Source organism: Pyrus communis, chromosome 10 (assembly GCF_041283825.1).
Source record: "Pyrus communis isolate YQ-2024b chromosome 10, ASM4128382v1, whole genome shotgun sequence".
Taxonomy (NCBI): domain Eukaryota; kingdom Viridiplantae; phylum Streptophyta; class Magnoliopsida; order Rosales; family Rosaceae; genus Pyrus; species Pyrus communis.
In genome coordinates, this window is record NC_142574.1 from 7,327,371 (window position 1) to 7,334,589 (window position 7,219).

At 35.6% G+C, this 7,219-nt stretch overlaps 1 pseudogene; it reads right to left on the minus strand.

The window, feature by feature from the left end:
• Positions 1–2,515: 2,515 nt before the first annotated feature.
• LOC148693452 (uncharacterized) lies at positions 2,516–4,756 on the minus strand (annotated as a pseudogene).
• Positions 4,757–7,219: the final 2,463 nt, after the last annotated feature.

Genomic DNA, 7,219 nt, shown 5'->3' on the forward strand with positions numbered 1-7,219 from the left:
TCTCTGACAAAATGGTAATCTATTTCAATGTGCTTCACCCGAGAATGAAACACTAGATTAGAAGATAAAGCAATTGTTGAAATATTATCACAGTAAATCACTGGTGCAGTGAACACAGAAACATGAAGATCACACAATAATTATCTAATCCAAGCCAATTCTGCAGTTGCAATAGCTAATGCTCTATATTCTGCCTCAGCTGAAGATCTGGACATGGTGTGTTGCTTCTTGGAAGCCTAAGATATGGGACTTTAACCAAAATATACAATATGACCAGAAGTTGATCTATGATCATTAGGATCACCTGCCCAATTTGCATCACTGTATGTTTGCAGATGTGATTTTCCAGGTTTGAAGCACATACCATAGTCTATTGTTCCACTGAGGTATCTAAGAATTCTCTTAACTACACATACCATAGTCTATTGCTGCGTGCTGGATTATGCATAAATTGGCAACATTGATTTACTAAAAAGGCTATGTCTGGCCTTGTAAAAGTCACATACTGTAAGGCCCCAACAATGCTCATGTATTGCTCTGGACTGTGATATGGAGTGCCATCATCTTTGATAAGTCTGTGATATGGTAAACAAGGGGTAGGACAAGGCTTGGAATCTTGCAAATCAACTTTGTTTAATAGATCCTTGATGTATTGGGACTAAGAGACAAACAAGCCACTAGATTGATAAGTAATCTGCAAGCCTAGAAAGTAATTCAACTGGCACAAATCCTTCGTTTCAAACTCTTTGGTTAGTTCCACAATAACATCATCAATCATTGTAGAGGAACTGCCTGTTAGAATAATATCGCCCACATAGAGTAACAACACAACTGTACCAGTAGCATTATGTTTAACAAATAATGAAGGATCTGCAATAGAGGACTTAAAACCCAAACCAGGCAAATAGTTTGTAAATTTTTCATTCCAAGCTCTGGGAGCTTGCTTCAACCCATACAATGACTTATTTAACTTACACACATACTGAGAAGGATGAATGTCACTCTGAAATCCTAGAGGTTAGGTCATATATACTTCTTCATTTAACTCACCATGCAGAAATGCATTCTTGACATCTAATTGTCTCAATGACCAATTGAATTGTGCCACCAAAGCAAGAATCAACCTTATAATGGTGGGTTTAACTACAGGGCTGAAAGTCTCACTATAATCAATACCTTCCTTTTGATTATATCCTTTTGCAACTAATCAAGCTTTGTATCGAGCTATAGAACCATCAGAGTGTGTTTTAATCTTATACACCCACTTACATCCAACCAAATTCTTCCCAGAGGGTGGAGGAACTAGACTCCAAGTTTTCTAAGCATGAAAAGCATCTATCTCTTCTTGCATAGTTGTTTGCCACTCGAGAATTTTATTAGCAAATTTGTATGAAGTAGGTTAAAAGACATTTGCAGATGATTGAACAGTTGCTGTGAACACTTTCCTTTTAGAGATTCAACTTTGGGACCGAGTTTGCATGGGATGCAAACTAACTAAGGGAATGGAAAGAACAACAGATAGATTTTCTGTTTGAAAATTTGGATCAACAGGGATTTGAGACTGTGTAAAACTCTAAGATGCAGGCTCATAAGATTGATTATGGTGAGAGGAATCCAAAAATTCTGAGGCATTAGAGGGAAGGTTTTGCAATAACTCTGTGGCTCTAGTGGTTATGGAATTGGAAGACTCTGAGGCTGTAGGGGATAAAACAAGTGAAGGAGATGGTTGAGGAGGAATGACTATGTTTTGGGAAGTGACTAATGGTGGTAATGACTGTGATATAGGGACAAATACTTGTGACTGAGATGAAATGTTATGAGAGTGAATGGATGATTGTTGAGAATTTGAAAATGGAAAGTCAAATTCATCAAATAACACATGTCTGGAAACCATGATTTTTCCAGTAAGTGGATTAAGACACAAATAGCCTTTGTATTGGCCTCCATATTTTTTATGAACTATACCTTTGTCAAGCTAGAAATGCTTGAACTAATGATTGGAGTATTCACCTCCTCCATCACTTTGAAAGACTTTACTATAGGCAGAAAATTGAGTATTCAAAAAATGATAAAAATGAACAAAGATATTAAACACTTCAATTTTATTTATCAATGGAAAGATCCAGGTAAACTTGGTACATTCATCCACAAATGTAACATAGTATTTGTAATCTTCAACCGAAATAATAGATGAAGGTCCCCAAACATCACTATGTATCACCTCCAAGGGTTTTACAGTTTTATTTACAGGGAAAACAAAAGGAAGCTTTGTAAATTTTCCCTCTAAACATGATTTATAAACTGAAGACACATGAGAAACAGGCATAGGTATATTAGATTGTTTTAACATTGCAAATGTCACAATGTTGGAATGATGTCCTAGCTTGTGGTGCCACAACGTTATTTTGACTTGTTGTCCAAGAAAACATGATTGTGTTGAAGTGAATGTAGATGTTGTTGTGCTTGATTGATGAGATGTGGTGGAATATAGAAAGGAATGGGATATAAGCCAGCTCTACACAGTCCCTGGAGAAGGATTCTCCATGTGACCTTGTCCTGGATCCAGTAAGCATGTGATCTTGTCCTGGATCCAGTAAGAGAACTCATCACATATAAATCTACATTTGTTATCTTTACAAAGTCGATAAATGGATAATAAATGTTGAGATATACATGGAACATGCATAATTTTCTTCAATTCAAATGCATATTTAGAGATATGAAAACCTGAGCCACTGGCTATGGTTATTGTATATATGCCAGAGAATGGAGTTGTAAGATAAAGGTTTGCAAAATCAAAAGCCATGTGAGAAGTTGTCTCTGTATCAGCCACCCAAAACTGGTCCTGTAGTGCTGATCGTTGAAAAGTTGTATGCATAGCAGATAGATTTAGAGAGAGAGCCCTTCCTTGGTATGAGAAATCAGTTCTATGATAACATTGTATGGCAGTAAGTCCAAATTTCCAACAAATTTGACACTGTGGCCTGGTGGATAAAGTAGTGGAGAGTGAATATCTTTGGAAGCAGTCAACAGGAATATCATATCCATGATCAGGACATGTAGAAATATGTGGTTTTCCTGGACCAAGAATTCCTGCACTGGAATTTGAAGAACCAGAATTGAGTCTGTTATTAGAATTATAGTAGTTTATGCCTCTTCTTTTCCCTCTATAATTGGAACTGTACCCTTCATTTTGATTAGAAGAGCCACCATTATAAGGACCAGGGTTGGTTGATCCACTAGGAGTATAGTTCTGTATTTGAAATTGATTAGACCCTTCTCCCAACATCAGAACCTTTCCTTTGTCTTTTTGCTCATTTGCCATCATTACAGACACAAAGGTTTCACTCACAGAATGATTTTCAACAACAGCTTCTTCTGCTAATAGCTGGGACCTAAAATCCTTGAGTAAAATGACATTATCTCTCCCCTTTATAACTGTTCAAAAAGTATTATACTCAGCAGGCAAGCCTTTAGGTGCCAAAATTACAATGTCATTATCTTCAAAGTTCACTCATGCAGCAGAGAGATGATCCCTTACATCTTTGATCCTTTGAAGATATTGAGAGACTGAATTAGAACCTTTCTTTATATTCTACAACTTAGTTTTCAGCTGAAAAATATTGGCTTTCATGACTATGGAGAATTTATCCTTTAAATTAGTCCACTTATTATGAGAAGTGAGACAACCAATGATACAAGACAGGGTTGTGGGAGATAGTGTAGCAATGATTAGCTGCATGAGATCATGATCATGCATTTTCCAAATCTAAAACTCCTTAGTTTCAACACCTTCAACATCTGAATGATCTTTAAACTGAGTAGGACATGGATGAATGCCAGCAACAAAGTCAAATATACCATGACTTTCAAGAAGTAATCAAATTTGATAATTCCATACAAGATAATTTGTATCATCAAGCTTCGTAGTAACAGAATTAGAGACATTTGGAATGAGATTCGTGATCGGAGATTGTACAATCTGTAATTGTGCAGCAGTCACCATATTTGCAGAGATAACTATGCAAGAATTGGAGAATTCATGAAAAATATCACAAAATTAGGGTTTCAGAAAGAAGAATTATGCAAAAGCACAAAGAATTCGACTTGTAAAGATCTTGTAAACTGATAGCAATCCAAACAAATCTTGTAAGAAGCAGTTAATCGAACACTTGGTGTGCACAATCATGCATATACTTCACAGAACAACTTCGCAGATTCACAAACTCACAGAGCTATAGATGAAGGAAAAAGAGCAGAAATTCACACCAGAACAGATTGATTAGGAATGCAGAAGCAAAAAGCAGCTCAGGATCGAGAAATCTTCATCACTGGCAAGGAATACAAAGAGATGCTTCATCATCTGTGTTCTTGATAGAGAGAGAGAGAGAGAGAGAGAGAGAGAGAGAGAGAGAGAGAAAATTGCAGTTTTAGAGAGAGAAAGAAATTATATCTTGTATGTATTGAATCAATCATCTGAGTTACAACAGCTACGCAATATATATATATAGACAAGGCTATCTTAGTCATTAAGCAAGCTAACTACTAAACAAACTTAACTGCTTAGCACCCTAATCTATGTACACTTGTCAATATCTGAAGCATCTAATACATCTTTACACCGTGCTCTCTGTGCAACATGGATCCCTCCCTCAAACTTGAATGTAATTATATTTTGAATGAAGTGTGAGAGAAAGGGGTCCATTAGCATAAAGGTCTTCTCAACATCCTCACTGAGAGTATCCCTGGACCTCATCGTGTGCTCACTCTGTATCATGTGCTTGCATTTGTGTTGAATTTGACTCCCATGAATATTCTTATGAATGTGATGATGAATTTGTTGTGATGAACATATGAATGTTATTGAATGAATGATTCAGTCAACTGTGCATGCTTAGTGGATATTTAGAGTTGATTTGCTTCCATATGCAACCTGCAAAGATCAGACAATAAAAATCTAATCAGAATAAATCCCAAAATAAAATATTGATTAACTAAAAAATTTTCTTTAATTTTCTTTAATTTTCTTTAATTTTTGTTTTTGTGATAATGAATGAAAGCAAGAAAATAAAATGAAAATAAAAGCAAAGAGTTAGAAAAATTGGGTTGCCTCCCAATTAGCGCTTTAGTTAACGTCTATAGCTAGACGTAGAGGAATGAGGCTAATGATCACATCACTTGTTCCTTCAGAATTAAGCACTCTTTAGCAACATCATAAAGTGTTAGTAGGTAAGGACTGACTAGAACTGTGCATTTGAATTCATTGGTTGAATCTTTCTTGTCCACCCTTCTAAGGGAATGAGTCTTTGTAAACAAATAAGGTCACTGGACTCCCTTCCAATAAGGTTTTGGTATCTGTAGAATTGGTTTCCACCTTGTATTTAACACCCACAATTTTTGCAATGGCTGGATTTTTCTATGAGGAAGTTGGTTGTCAATAACCTTTTTCTTTCCCATATAGATCTTTGCTTGTTCGCATGACTCATCTGGCATTTCTTTGAGTTTGATGTACTGTGCAGGTCCACAGTCTGTTACAGCCGATAAAATTTTCTTATCAGTAGGTAGCTATCCTATATCCGGATTTATCAGTGTGTCCAAAAGCTAACTTTGTGATGTACCAAATGCTGATTTTGTATGAATAGCTTCAAACACATCAATTTTTGTGCATTCATGCAGTCTTTGTGGGAAGGCTTTTAGTGGCACATAAGCATGGATGGGCCTCGGTTCTGGGAAAATATCCGTATGTGTTGCTTCCTTCCTTGGGAGTGAATGGCTGGCAAAGTGCTCCTCAGTTCCTGTGACAGTTTCCTCATGATCATTAAAGTTGTTCCCACAGTTTGATGCTTGAATTTGAAATCCTTGATGGGTTCTTTCAATGCACAACTCAGTTGATTCCAACAATAGAGAAAGTTTGTCCTCCACTGAGAGCCCTTATGGCACATTAAGTTGCTCAAAATATTGCTCAAGAAGCTTTTTCAAACTTGCAGTGTAGAACTCTAAATAGGGATTGTTCCAGTTCCTTTTGGAGTCGATTCTCATATTGATATGTTTTTGGACAAACTCAGGAAAATATTCTCTTTCGGGGCACTCCAAAAGATCATGGGTCTTCAAATAGTAAAGTGCACAAACTGTAGGTTTAAATCCATAAAAACCCTTTTCTGCTAAACAAACCCATAACGGCAAGCTTCCTGTCAGTGGTTCCATCATGGACTTGCTCTCAAGATCAACAAATTATAACCTGCGAACCAAATAAAAAAAAAATCAACAAATAAATAAAAAGATATATACAAAAACAATTAACTAAGAATATGATAAACATAAATTATTTGAAACAATCCCCGGCGACGACGCCAATTTCTTGATAGGATTTTTACCACCTGTAAAAGTAGGGATAAAAACACTTAAAAATACTTGCAAGAGTACAAGGTTATCGTAGTATAGCGGCTCAAGCAAGGTTGTTTTTCACATAGATTGAATGAATAATTTGTGTCTAAAACCAACTCTTAATTAATTATTGAAAACAAAGTTTGGAAAACGTTGATTTTAGAATTTAATATAATAAAAACTAATTTTAAAATAAAACAATTAAAGAAATTAAATAGAGAACAATTTAAAGAAAATCAATTTGTAAAAGTCTAGGGTTCTGCCATCCTCTTAACAATCCTATGCAATTTTACCAACTACTTAGGAATTTCCAATACATACTTTGAAGGTTAGGTTTTCCTAATGCATATCTTACTTGTGATGTTCAAGCGAAAATGTATATCTAACATGCAACCTGTCTGTGATGTTCAGATCAAATATAAACATGCAAGACTCATTAAGCTTTGTGAAAACCCTTTGAAAAACCATGCAACCCTTAAGAGTGTGATGTTCACATTAAGTGAACTTATAATTACTAATCACAAGAAGCCCTCTTCAATTTCAGGGTGATGTTCCAGCAGAAATTGCATCAAATTACTTGTCTAAAAACCTTAATGGTCGCGAATCATTAAGACAATTAGATAGTTTAATCACGGTGATTAATAATTCAAAGCAAGCATGCATCCATTCATAAGCAAATTAATAAAATCACATATTCATGTTAAGGATCAAGGCTTCACCCTAGCAAAAGAACTAGTTACGAACAATCATAATAAAATATTATTAAGAACAAGGATAGAAAACACCCAGAAAATAAACTTGAATTATTATAGGCTTGTGCGCTTGTGCGTTTCCT